Source organism: Cheilinus undulatus, linkage group 17 (assembly GCF_018320785.1).
Source record: "Cheilinus undulatus linkage group 17, ASM1832078v1, whole genome shotgun sequence".
Lineage (NCBI taxonomy): Eukaryota > Metazoa > Chordata > Actinopteri > Labriformes > Labridae > Cheilinus > Cheilinus undulatus.
Window position 1 is genome coordinate 5,528,268 of NC_054881.1, and position 13,225 is coordinate 5,541,492.

At 41.2% G+C, this 13,225-nt stretch overlaps 1 protein-coding gene across 2 annotated transcripts in view; it reads right to left on the reverse strand.

The window, feature by feature from the left end:
• Positions 1–13,225, reverse strand: part of ttc28 (tetratricopeptide repeat domain 28) — a 192,892-nt gene that overhangs the window by 100,189 nt on the left and 79,478 nt on the right. The window lies entirely within an intron of this gene.

A 13,225-nucleotide genomic window follows, 5' to 3' on the forward strand; every position in this document is an offset into this window, starting at 1 on the left:
ACCTGGATCACAAATCTCGTCGGGGTTATAAAAGCAAGTCATTTTCTATTCTGGTCAGGGTCACAGGATCAAAGTTAGAGGGCTGATGATAGTTTCAAGTGAACGTCGACACGTGAAGCCGTACAGCAGGGAACATTTTCCATCCCCCTTTGAAACGTCAAGTCTGGAGGTCAGTGTGAAGAGCCAGCTGACACATCCTTCTCTTTTTATCCCATCCCACTTCACTGCAGCTGTTAAAACACCTTCACCTTCACTCTGGTAGAAACCGTTTCCTACTTGAGCGAAGTATTTTTTCTATCGTGCTGTACATTCATCATGCTGAGACTCTGTGTGGATAACCCGCGTAGGACGTCAGCTGAGAAATTTAACCTTGGCCTGTAGAGACTGAATTACTCCTGAACCCTGAGCTCTGAATTAAAGAAAGCATCTCTCCCGTCATACACATACACACCAGTAATCCTTGTTAACCTCACATACACGCTTTATTCCCAGGGTGACTAAAAGCAATTCCCCTTTCTTCTCTCTCTGCTCCACTTTATCTGCAGAAACAGAGCCGGGGTCACTACTTCGACCTTTCATATACACTACCAGCCGCCATCTGTGCAGTAATCTGCCTCTCTCTGTAGTGCAAACACACATAAACACCCCTGTACTTACAGGGAAAATATGCATAAAGGTGAAGAGGGGAGGGGAGGAGGATAAGTGGCCTTCTGATCCTGTTAACTGCTCAACAGAGAGGGGTTTTCCTCTCTTACAGCAGGTAATTAATCCGTCAGTCATCCGTATGCTGCGTCTGTGCGAGAGCACGTCTTGGTGTTGCAGGTCAGGTTGATCGTTTGATTGCCTGAGCGACCTTTGACCCGTAGGGAGCAAATATACCTGCTGAGAAAATGAGAAAGAGGTCAATTTGAAGATCTTAGATAGGTGGAGTGGAGCGAGGAGAGGAGAGAGAATCAGAGAAATATAGGTCACTATACACGGATTCTCTGTGTTCACTAGGGCTGCAAAACCACTAGATCTGACAGCGATTCTGTGAAGTTTTACTAGAGAGAAAATACAAGTGATTTTCACAAACAACCTCATCTTTTTCCTAAAGATGTATCTGTCAAAGAAAAGGGATAAATGTATGAAAATAGGGGCAGGATATTGATCTAATCTAGACGATAGAAGGGAACAATGCTGCGCAACATAAAGAAACAGAATCAAAGAAAACACAAAGACGAAAAGCTCCATAACAACTCTCTAAACTAACCGAAATACCAGTGGATCTGAGTCTACAGCTCTTCCAAACATCCTAGTTTTATTTTGGATGCTTACATTATTTTACTTTGCACACAGAAACAAAATGATTTCACAAAAACAAAAACTACCAGGGTCAAAATGATCAGCCCTCCTGGTGCTTATACTCAACAGAGTTTCCTTTTTCCTGGACAACAGCCTGCAGTCCTTTGTTGTAGTTTTCAACAAGTCTCTGACTCGTCTTCTGAGGAATCCCAGCCCATTCTTCTTTTCCAAATCTCTCAAGCTCTTCCAGATTTGATGGCCTTCTGGCATGGACCGTCGTCTACGGTTCACCCTGCAGATTTCCACTAAGTCAGGGCTTTGTGCAGGCCACTCAATAACGCTCACTTTGGTCTTCTGGAGGTAGTGCTTCACCTGGAGCGACATACACTATATTGCCATAAGTATTCATTTACCCATCCAAATAACTGAAATCAGGTGTTCCAATCACTTCCATGGCCACAGGTGTATAAAATCAAGCACCTAGGCATGCAGACTGTTTCTGCAAACATCTGTGAAAGAATGGGTCGCTCTAAGGAGCTCAGAGAATTCCAGCATGGTACTCTGATAGGATGTCACCTGTGCAACAAGTCCAGTCATGAAATTTCCTGGCTCCTAAATATTCCACAATCAACTGTCAGTGATATTATAACAAAGTGGAAGTGACTGGGAACAACAGCAACTCAGCCACCCAGTGGTAGGCCACGTAAAATGACGGAGCGGGGTCAATGGCTGCTGAGGGGCAGAGGTCGCCAACTTTCTGCAGAGTCAATCGCTACAGACCTCCAAACTTCATGTGGCCTTCAGATTAGCTCAAGAACAGTGGTAGAGAGCTTCATGAATGGGTTTCCATTCATGCAGCTGCATCCAAGCCATGCATCACCAAGTGCAATGCAAAGTGTCAGATGCAGTGGTGTAAAGCACTCCGCCACTGGACTCTAGAGCAGTGGAGAGGTGTTCTCTGGAGTGACAAATTGCACTTCTCCATCTGGCAATCTGATGGACATGTCTGGATTTGGCGGTTGCCAGGAGAACAGTACTTGTCTGACTGTACTGTACCAAGTGTAAAGTTTGGTGGAGGGGGGATTATGGTGTGGGCTTGCTTTTCAGGAGCTGGGCTTGGCCCCTTAGTTCCAGTGAAAGGAACTCTGAATGCTTCAGCATACCAAGAGATTTTGGACAATTCCATGCTCCCAACTTTGTGGGAACAGTTTGGGGATGGCCCCGTCCTGTTCCAACATGACTGTGCACCAGTGCACAAAGCAAGGTCCATAAAGACATGGATGAGAGAGTTTGGTGTGGATCAACTTGACTGGCCTGCACAGAGTCCTGACCTCAACCCCATAGAACACCTTTGGGATGAATTAGAGCGGCGACTGAAAGCCAGGCCTTCTCATCCAACATCAGTGTGTGACCTCACAAATGCATTTCTGGAAGAATGGTCAAAAATTCCCATAAACACACTCCTAAAACTTGTGGAAAGCCTTCCCAGAAGAGTTGAAGCTGTTAAAGCTGCAAAGGGTGGACTGACGTCATATTAAACCCTATGGATTAAGAATGGGATGTCACTGAAGTTCATATGCGAGTCAAGGCAGATGAGTGAATACTTTTGGCAATATAGTGTATGACCAGTATTTACAGCCAATATATCAGCTGTAAATATCATCTAATGATGGTGGAAAATATCAGAAGAATATTTTCTTCTTGTTTGGTCTGAACACAACTTCTGTTACAGTCATACTCCAGTCTGTAAGCATATTAAACATTTGCTTATTGACTGTAATCTTCTGCATAGACAGCAGCTGCTACTGATGGATTTGTCAATAATTTTTTTTTTTTTTTTTTTAAATTTATTTTTGGGCCTTTTCATGCCTTTATTGGATAGAGGAAGGACAGTGGATAGACTCGGAAACAGGGAAGAAGGCCATAGTTTGGCCTGTGTTGAAATGTTAAGAAACTTGACAGCATAAAGAAACAGATCAGCCAACCAATATTGTTCAAAAGCTCTGCAAAAATGCCATCTTCACAGCCAGTATGACAACAAAACAGGGCAAAGAGGCCCAGAGGGCTTTCTAATGGGCGTTACTGTGGATGCCAATCAAAAAAAAACCCTCATTTCCTATAAAGTAAAAAAAAAAGTTAAAGAAAAATGTCAGTATCCTAACCTCTCAGTCATCTATAGTTTGAAGACTAAAAAGGTTATAACGAGTAAATGACTGATTGTCTTTGGTTCCACTGCAGGAACTTAGTTTGGAGAGTGTTGATTTCTCACTCATTATCTGCCTGATTCAGCTTGGCGTCCTTCACAGTGCCAGCATGAAGACCATATAGACTGTGATACATAATTTTACATAATTTCATTCATCTTTCCTCAAGGTTTTCTCTCTCTCTCTCTCTGCTTTCACATCTCAGTGTCCTTCTGTTTCTCCACTTTTTTGCACCTCCAACACCTCGGCTGAAAGCAGGGTCAACACCCTCCTCCTCCTCTCCTGGCGCCGCGCCGTCTTAATTAGAGCCAAATCATCCGGGGAGAGACGGGGAGAGGTGGAGGACAGGAGGAGAGAGAGAGGGAGAGACGGCGCTGCACCCGAGACCCGTGATTACTCCGGGGGAGACGCTACGCACACCGTTCCCACTCACCGAATCAGGGCAAGGAGAGAACACAGTCCTAATGATTCTCTACAAAGCTAATTAGACCTTCTGTGTGTCTCCGCTCCACCCTCACAGGTTGAGATCATTCATAGAGGAGCAGAGAGGGAGCAGAGGCCATTCAGTCACTCATTTACAGCGCCTTTGGTCTCTCAGCATCCATGCTATGCTGGAGCATATTCCAATTCCCAAACGCCGCTCTCACCGTGACACAGATAAACAGATTTATTTCACTCTAGTCCCACTGAGAGCGTGTACATGCCTGTATTTCTCTACACTGTAATTGATTCATTGACAGTTCCTTTATTCAGCCTGACTAATCCTTTAAACGGATTATCAGTTTAAAAATAAGGCATGAGTTAGTGCAAATGAATCAAATGTACAGGGCTTTCATTCAGGAATACACACTTTTGAGTTCCAGTTGACCCTTCACTAACCCTTTTCCCTGAAAAGAAGCCAAATTTTTCATCAGGAGCTGCCATTTTTAAACTTTACATTCATAACAAACACTGAAGCCGTTTACAGGGAGCTTCGGATTTGAGGGGGTGGTGCATTTCTTGATGGCTGGTTTATTTGTTAGCTTGAACAACACTGAAAGGCACGAGCAGAACAGCATGTTCAACACTAGCTACAACCAGAGTTCCAAAAAAGCTGGGGCAGATATTAAAACTGAGATATTTCACTATTTCTTAAAAAAATATGAGCTCATTTTGAATTTGACAGCAGCAATGACAGCCATGTTTACCATCCTCAACAGTCTGTAAACATCTGGAGGAGGAGACCAGTTACAGGGGGAGGAATGTTGTCCCATTCTTATCTGATGTAGGATTCTATCTCCTCAATAGTTTATCATGAGCCAAATGTTTTCTATGTGTAAGGTCTGGAAAGCAGGCAGGCCAGTTCAGCACTCAGACTCTTTTCCTGTGAAGCCATGCTGTTGTGAAGGATGTGGTATGTGGTTTAGCATTGTCATGCTGAAATAGTCAAGGCCTTCCCTGACAGAGACGTTGTCTGGTGAGGGCCATGTTGCTCTAAAACCTCTCTCTACTTCTCAGCATTGATAGTTCCTTTCCAGATGTTAGAGCTGCCCACGCCATAGGCACTAATGCAACCCCGTACCATCAGAGATGCAGGCTGTAGAGCTGAGCCAGGAGAACAACCTCTCCTCTTTAGTCCACACAACATGGCATCTGTGGTTTCCAAAAAGAATTTCAAATTTTGATTCATGTGACCACAGAACAGTTTTCCATTTTGAGCTTTGGCCCAGAGAAGACTGTAGTTTTTCCAGAATCATGTTCAAGTATTGCTTCTTTTTTACATGATGCAGCTTTAACTTACATTTTTTTCCCTAAAATTGTTTCATATTGTAATCATAATTGTTGTTTGTCATAATAATTACTATAATGAGCTGTTGTTACTTTTTATCGCTTTTAAATTTGACTAATTTTCTTCTGCTTCTTTTATTTCTTTTAATGCTGTTTTCTGTAAAGCACTTTGGCTTAACTGTGTTGTGTGTAAAGTGCTATATAAATAAGAATGATTTGATTTGATTTGATTTGATTTGTGGATGGCACAGCCAACTGTGTTGACAGACAATGATTCCTGGAAGAGCTGCCCACTCTATAGGCACTAACAAACCCCCACACCATCGGAGGTGCAGGTTTTTCAGCTGTGTGCTGATAACAAGCTGGATGGTTCCTCTCCTCTTTAGTATGCAGGACACGATGTCCATGGTTTCAGATTATGATTTATGTGACCACAGAACAGTTTTCCATTTTCCCTCAGTCCATTTTAAATGAGCTTTGGTCCAGAGGAGAGAGTGTTGTTTCTGTATTTGTCTTCTTCTGTGCCTGATCCAGCTTTAGCTTGCATTTGTCAACCATGTCGGAGACAGGTTGCTGGAGTTTTGGGAGAGGAATGTTGTCCCATTTATCTTTGTCTTCCTGAAATATGCGAGGCCTTCCCTGAAAAAAAACTTTAGTCTAAAACCTCAACATATAATGATTAGGGTTGGACATCATTTGAGTTTTTTCTGATACTGGAGCTAAATCAGTACTTTTTATATGGTGTTGGTGCCTAAACTGTGCCTGAATCGATATTTTTGAGAGAAAAAAAGTGTGTTGAAAGTCAGAGGGAGAATAAAAGTTGTCTGGGCATCATAAATGACTCACAGGATATCTTTATAAGATGCCATACACACATGGGAAGAAAAAGAAAAAGAAACCAGCGTAACATTACACATAATTCACAAATTCAGTCATGTATTTCTTGCCTTTCACTTGGAGTAGTGGGGTGTCAAAATAAAATATTGACATCTGTGTTGTAATTCAGTCAGGTAGGTTTCAGAGGTGTCAGTACCTGATTTCATTACTCATCCCTAATGATGATAATGTGCCCTGCAGACGAAAGAGGAGATCCGGTTTGTTACCAGTGCAGATGCAGTTAAAAGGCCTGCATCTATGATGCATGGGGTGACATTAGTGCCTATGGCGTGGGCGGCTCTTCCAGAAGTCACTGTTTGTCAACACAGTTGGCCGTACCATCCACAAATGCAACTTACGGCTTCATTATGCAAGGAAGAAGCCATAAATGAACGTGATCCAGAAACACCACTGTCTTCTCTGGACCAAAGCGCATCTAAAATAGATTGAGGAAACATGGAAAACTGTTCTGTGGTCACATGAATCAAAATTTGAAATTCTGTTTGGAAACCACAGATGACATGTTGTGCGGACTAAAGAGGATAGGAAGAGGAGAGGAGGGCATCTCTGATGGTACGGGGTTGCATTAGTGCCTACGGCGTGAGCAGCTCTAACATCTGGAAAGGAACTATCAATGCTGAAATGTTGAGAGAGGTTTTAGAGATGTGTTGCTGCCATCAAATGAGAAAAGGAGCTAATATTTTTCATGAATAAAATATGGATTTATGAGGTTTGGCAATAATTGCATTCTGTTTTTATTTACACAGCACCCAAACTTCTTTGGAACTGTCAGAACATGTTGCTCTTGCAGAGGTTTTTCTTTTCTTGAATACCCCAGTAACCGATCGATTGATTGTTGCATGGACGAACCTTATTCCTTGGTTGACGGCAGGCTTAGGTGTTTTTATTTAATCATGGGTGTCATGAAAGATCACATAAACTTCCTAAAATACCCCAAACTTAATATTTAATCTTCTGTGATTACCATTTAAACTGCTTTCTGCTGAAGAGAGTGGAAAACCTGACAGGTGTGATGACAGGCTCCTTTGCAGTTTAATGAGAATGCGACACTTTATGGGTGTGAGGTCGAAATAGAGCCATTTATTTCAGGATTTAATGATTTTTAAAAAGGTGAGAATGACTGAGAGGTCAACACTGACAAAGCTGGAGTTAAAGTTAACCTCACTTTTTCTGAAAGTTGACTCCTCTTTTCTAACAGATCGTTCTGCTCTTCTGATGCGACTACAGAAAAGCCTTCTTATGTTCTGAATGTGGCGTATTCATTAGTTTTATTTCTTTTATTAAAAAATTTAAAATTTTATTTGTACTTTTATCCTTAAATTCATGTAAAAAGCCATGAACCAAAGTAAGCATTCATGCATTTACTTGTTGACCTTCAGTTTGCGTATTTTTATAAATGCCAAATATAAAAATGTTTGAATAAAGATGACTTAAGGAGCAGCCTATCATTCATCTAAGGTGAATAAATCATGCAAAATGTGTCACAAAAATATTAAGACTAAATCCATTAAAATCCCTAAATTAACAGTGTTATATACTGATTACAAAACTGGGAGTAATTAGGATTTAAAAAGTTTTAACTTTAGGACCTTTAAACAGATGTTTAGGCTGTGGATGAAGTCTGATTATTGACTCAAACCTTTAAAAATGACAGCAGTAAAATATAAAATATTCATTAATAAATCAGACATATTGTTTTAACAGTCTTTTCTCTCTTCTCATCAAACTGATCAGTACTTATTCAGAGCTTTAAAAAAGCCCAATGAGCCTGAAATATTGATCAGTGAATGAAAGTTTAAACAGGAAGTCAAATGAAGCTGACATCATGAAATCAGTCAGGTAATTTAACTGAGGAAAAGTCACTGAAGGGTCACGTGGGACTGAAAACTTCGCGTGATTAAATTTTGATGTGATACTAAATAATTTCAGAGGCAGAATCCCCGTTATAAATAATAATATCCAGATTTTAAAGAAATAAAACAGATTATTGAACCGTCATTTTCATATCTGCATTTCCTTCCAGTAAGTCTTCCCTCAAGCTTAAAGAAATATGATCAAAATAAATTCTTATTCTACATTTTTTAACCACATTGTGATTAATTATCATATAACACTGCTAACTTTAGATATGTGAGATATATCAACAGGTGTTACTACACCTGTTAGACTGATTTAAAGAGCTTTAAATCCATCAAACCTGTCTGAATCCAGGCTGGGTCTGATCCACATTTTAAAAAGTAGACAGGGAAATCTAAATATAACATTTGCCTTGTTGCATCCTGTTAGCCAGGCCGTCTTGTTGAACCAGCACCTTGAAAAACAGGGCAGGTGTAATGTCTGATCTTGTTGCAGGCCCTTTGTTTTGTTTTAATCAAGCCTGAAGCCTTTAACGCTGAGCATCTCTTCTGATGTTCTCCTCTGCACAGGCTTTATTATTAAAGACTTAACTGAGTTTTCTTTCTGTATTTTGCTCACTGTCCTCCTTGCATCAGTGTCGATAAGTTGTACAACATACATAAGTGTGATTTATCATGGAATTTATCAAAACTCGGCAGGAATTACCAAAAAATGGAACCGATTTCTCTTCTTCCATCTACTGGCATGTGGTTTGTCCCAGGTTGAAATTTTCTGTGCTCCAGGAGCTTCTGTCTCTAACTGGAGAGGAGCTCATTAGCATGTGAATTAGGGCTGTCACGATATCAGATTTTCACTTCACAATTATCGCGGGCAAAAAATTTCACGATAACGATATTATCACAATATCAATAAAAATGTAAATAATAATGAGATGATTAATCAAATTTGTCTTTAACTTTATTTATGTTGTGTTCCCTCTTTTGGCAGATGAATCACACTCAAAATACCTGTCTAAGGAGGTACTGCAGCTGTTGTGTCATTGCGGAGGGTCATATTTCTTAAAAAATGCAGAAATATTAATAGTAAGGTTTTCATTTATTCTGTAGCATGTGCGTTTAAGCTTTTCAAAGTAAAAAAAAAAACAAAAAAACATCTGATTTGGGTTTTTTCAGTTTGGCAACAAGAATGAAATTTCAATGTTGTGATCAGCAGGGTCAATCTGTTTATCAAAATCCAAGATATTTCTTTTTACATTTATTAGTAATCAGAGATAACGTACTTTCACCAAAGTTAAAGATTTAGGGCTTTGGAAAAAACATTGGGGGCGTAGACCCATTAAGCCCCCCCATGGCTCCACCTCTGACTGATAAACTTATCCACCACACAATGGATCATATCATAATGCCAAAACAGTGTCAGAAACGTAGGGTTATAAACACATTAGGAAATAATTAATTACAGACATATTTCAAGAGCACCTGCAGCAGTTTTTTTAATGAGACTTTTCCTGTTAGCTCTACTAAAAGAACTGAGTTAGAGGGCTGCGTTGGGATCAGGTCTGAATTTAATTTTTGCACTAAAACTGTTTAAGTTAGTAAACAGGGCACAATCTAATTTCTTTAAATGCGCACAGAAGCTTTAACGCTTCTTATAGCGCTGCAGACAGTATCAGCGTCTCCACTGCTCTGATGCGTCATGATGCACAGGAAGGGACGGCGCAGAGATACTGAGCCAACATTCTGTTATTTGAGGGGAAATTCCTTCTATCCATAAAAGTTGGCCTCTTTTCATAAAGCGTTTAATTTACGGACAAAGACAGGAACAGAGAGGCAAACTGTCATGATCCAGGTTTTGATTTATTATGTTTCTGAGTTTTCCTATGGTTATCCTTTGTGTATTCTGTGATTTCTAGTTGACTTTGTATTTGGTTTAGTTCTTAGATGTTATCTGTAGCCCTTGTGTTTCTTGTGTAGTACTCCATGTATTTCATGTCTAGTTTATTTCCCTGTTTCATGTTCAGTTTTTGCTCCTTGTGTTATGTTTAGTTATTCCCTGTTTCATGTTAAGGTTCCCTGTGCTTCTTGTTTTGTTTCATGTTTTAGTTTTACTCCCTGTGTTTGAGTTTCCCTCCTTGGTTCTTTGTATCCTCCTGTGTTTTCAGTATTTCTGTAGTTTAGCTTCTTGTGTCCAGTTTTCTGTCCTTGTGTGCTTCTTGTGTTAGGTTCCGTGTTTCCTGTTTTATTTTGTAGTTGCCTTCCCTTGTGTGTGATTCCAGTTTTGCTTCCTGCCTGAGTTTCCCTCCACTTTGATTATCCTTCACCAGTTTCACCTGTGTCTGATTGTCCACACCTGTCTGCCATTGTTGATCACTCCCTGTGTATTTAAGCTCTGTGTCTCCCTGTGTCTGTGTCGGTTCATTGCAAATGTCTTCCTCGTGTCAGCTCCTCGTGCTTCCTCGTGCTCCTTTGGATTTTGTTTTGTTTCTTTGATTTTGATTCCGGTGTTTTAAGTTGTAAGTAGTTCTTTTGTTTGTTTCATTAAATCAATCTTTTGTGTTATCTGCATTTGGGTCCTCCCTTTTGAGTTTTTTGCCTGAAATCCGTGACACAAACAGAGTAAAAACGAACTCTCAGAGAGAGCTGACGGAGCGCTGCGCTCTTTGGCACTCGCGAACAATGATCAGGAAAATAATCCTACCTACGGCTTAAAAAACAAAAGATGTAATCTGTAAATATCACCCTGATGTTACTCTTATCAATATTGCCCAGTTAATTAGCCCAGGCTGCCAGCTGCCGATGTTTTTGGAGCATTATAGCTGACGAGGATGTGAGACTTTTTTTTCGTGCTTCATTCATTGAGAAGACTTGGTTTAGAACAGTGAAAAAAACTTATTTGTCAAGGGCAGTGCTTAAGTGAACGCAGTATTATAATTTCTTAACCTGAACACAGCTTCTGTTATTCTGTGCATTACGTGGATGGTCAGACTTTAGGAGGAATTGGACTCGCATGTTGTGCGTTAAGGTGAGAGAGAGGGATGGCCCACACCGCACCAGCAGGTGTTAATGATCAGGAAATCAGGGGGAATGGGCAGGTAGGGTGTTAGCTGTCCGACGCAGGACTCTATCTCTACATCCTGTCCGTTAAGAGCTGTGTGAACGAGGAAAAAGAAACCTTGTTTCCTCTAAATGTCTTGCTGGGCTCACAGTGTGCGTATGCTGAGGGTGCGCATGGAGAGAGAAAGAGAGAGAGAAAGAGAGAGAGAGAGAGAGAGAGAGAGAGAGAGAGAGAGAGAGAGCACCAAAGTAAGGCTGGACGGTTTCAGAAGGAGGGGTGCAGAGGTTAGAGGAGAGCAGGAGTTGATGATCTGTTACATTGATGGGCTTATTTAAAATGTTCAGGGCTCGTGACGGCGCTGGAGTGGCACTGGATCATTTACACGATATTACCATATGCACATTTTTAACACGATATTGAAATTTTATTTTTTACTACCACGGTTATCGTCAATACCGATACACTGCAACAGCCCTAATGTGAATCCTACAACAGTCAATGGAAGGCCAGATCGGAGCACCCTGGACAGAAACACAGGGACCAGAAAGTTTTTTGTCGCCTCAATCAAATTTTAGCTACTTTTAACCCTTTTTGGCTGCTTTTAAAACCCAATTCCACCAACCTTTCCACCTTTGTTGCTATTTTTAACCCATTTTAGCTCATTTTAGTTTTGTTTTTAGAAAGAGGGATTTACATTTTTAAGATTTCTATTTACTATGGCACAAAAGAATAAAAAAATATTCATTTATTTGATAAGAGTGGTTGGAATATTGATATCACAGCTTGACTGGGCCACAGAAAACTCTCCTCTTTATCCCCCTTATGGCCTGCCTTGTCTGCACATGACTATTCTTGAATGCATGGCTGAGCTTAACCACCTTCAGGTACAGTGGGGGTCCCAGGTCTCTGGCACCTTTATTTTGGGGGTCGCAGGATGAATAGGTTGAGAACCCCTGGCCTAGGGTACTGTCCAGGTGGGGACTGGGTTGCCAAGAGCCCAAGGTCATGCTAAGAATGTCCCAAGGGCTCGAAAAACCACAGGCGGTCTCCTCCTGGCAGTGAAAAGGCCTGTCCACAACAGATGCTGTCGAGCTTGACCTTGACAAAGAAGCAGAGGATCACTATGATTCCCCATGACCCTCAATGTCATCTTTTTATTGCACTGAGAGCCCCAAGTGGCAGTATTTACTTACAGTGTATTTTATGGCTGACACCAAGATGCAAGAGAAAGAACGTCTCTGAAATACAACTTAGCATGACTGTACTCTAACAAAATCACATCAGTCTTCTCTTGCATATAAATTTGTTTAAAAGCCGTACAAATCCGGCGTAATTTATGCTTCCTTTACTGTACATGGGTTCGTGAAAATGATGCAAGCCTTGCCGGTGTGCAATCTGTCCTAGTAAAAATGCAGATGCAACCAAGAAAGACTCCAAAGAGGGAGACTATAACACTGTAAAAAGAGGAGCGGTACTCTGGTAATCAGAACATGATTCACATATATTCCCTCCAATAAAAGCTCCATCACTGCTCAGGAGATCACTCAGGTACAGCTGAAGGAGTAGACATTTTACTCCTTCTGTCACACACAATAATTATTAATGACTCCGGTCCCAAAGGGCAATTAATTTTCAGAGTAAGTACACCTCCCCTTCTCCCCTCTGCCTCCGCTCTTCCTATATGTGCTCTGCTCCCTGCTCCTTTATTCTTTCATTAACGCTCGGGGCTCGTCAGCGAGCGTGGCCCACTTTAGGCTCAATTTAGACGAGCTGCTTCTATATGAGCCAGCCGGTGAATCGTGATGTCACGCACATTGTCTGCCAATTACAATTCAATTTAGCAGAAGAAACGCTCGGGAATGTGATTATAAGGAATGGGTGATGTGTGGGAGAGGCTGAAGGAGGCAGGGATTCAGAGCGAGCACTTGTTGTATGAAGAGATTTGTGATGTTCCTGCCTTTCACTCAGCGTTTCATTATTGTGGGGTGGATTCCAGTTCTTCCATGATTCTCCGCTGTTTTCAGACCCTGTGACATTTGCTCCTCTGAGCTTTAGCAATGATTACAGCAGCAGAAATAACACACACAACATGCTGCACACACAACATGACACACACTGGCTGCAGGACTGGAGGAACATATTGGAGACCTGTCTGAGGATGG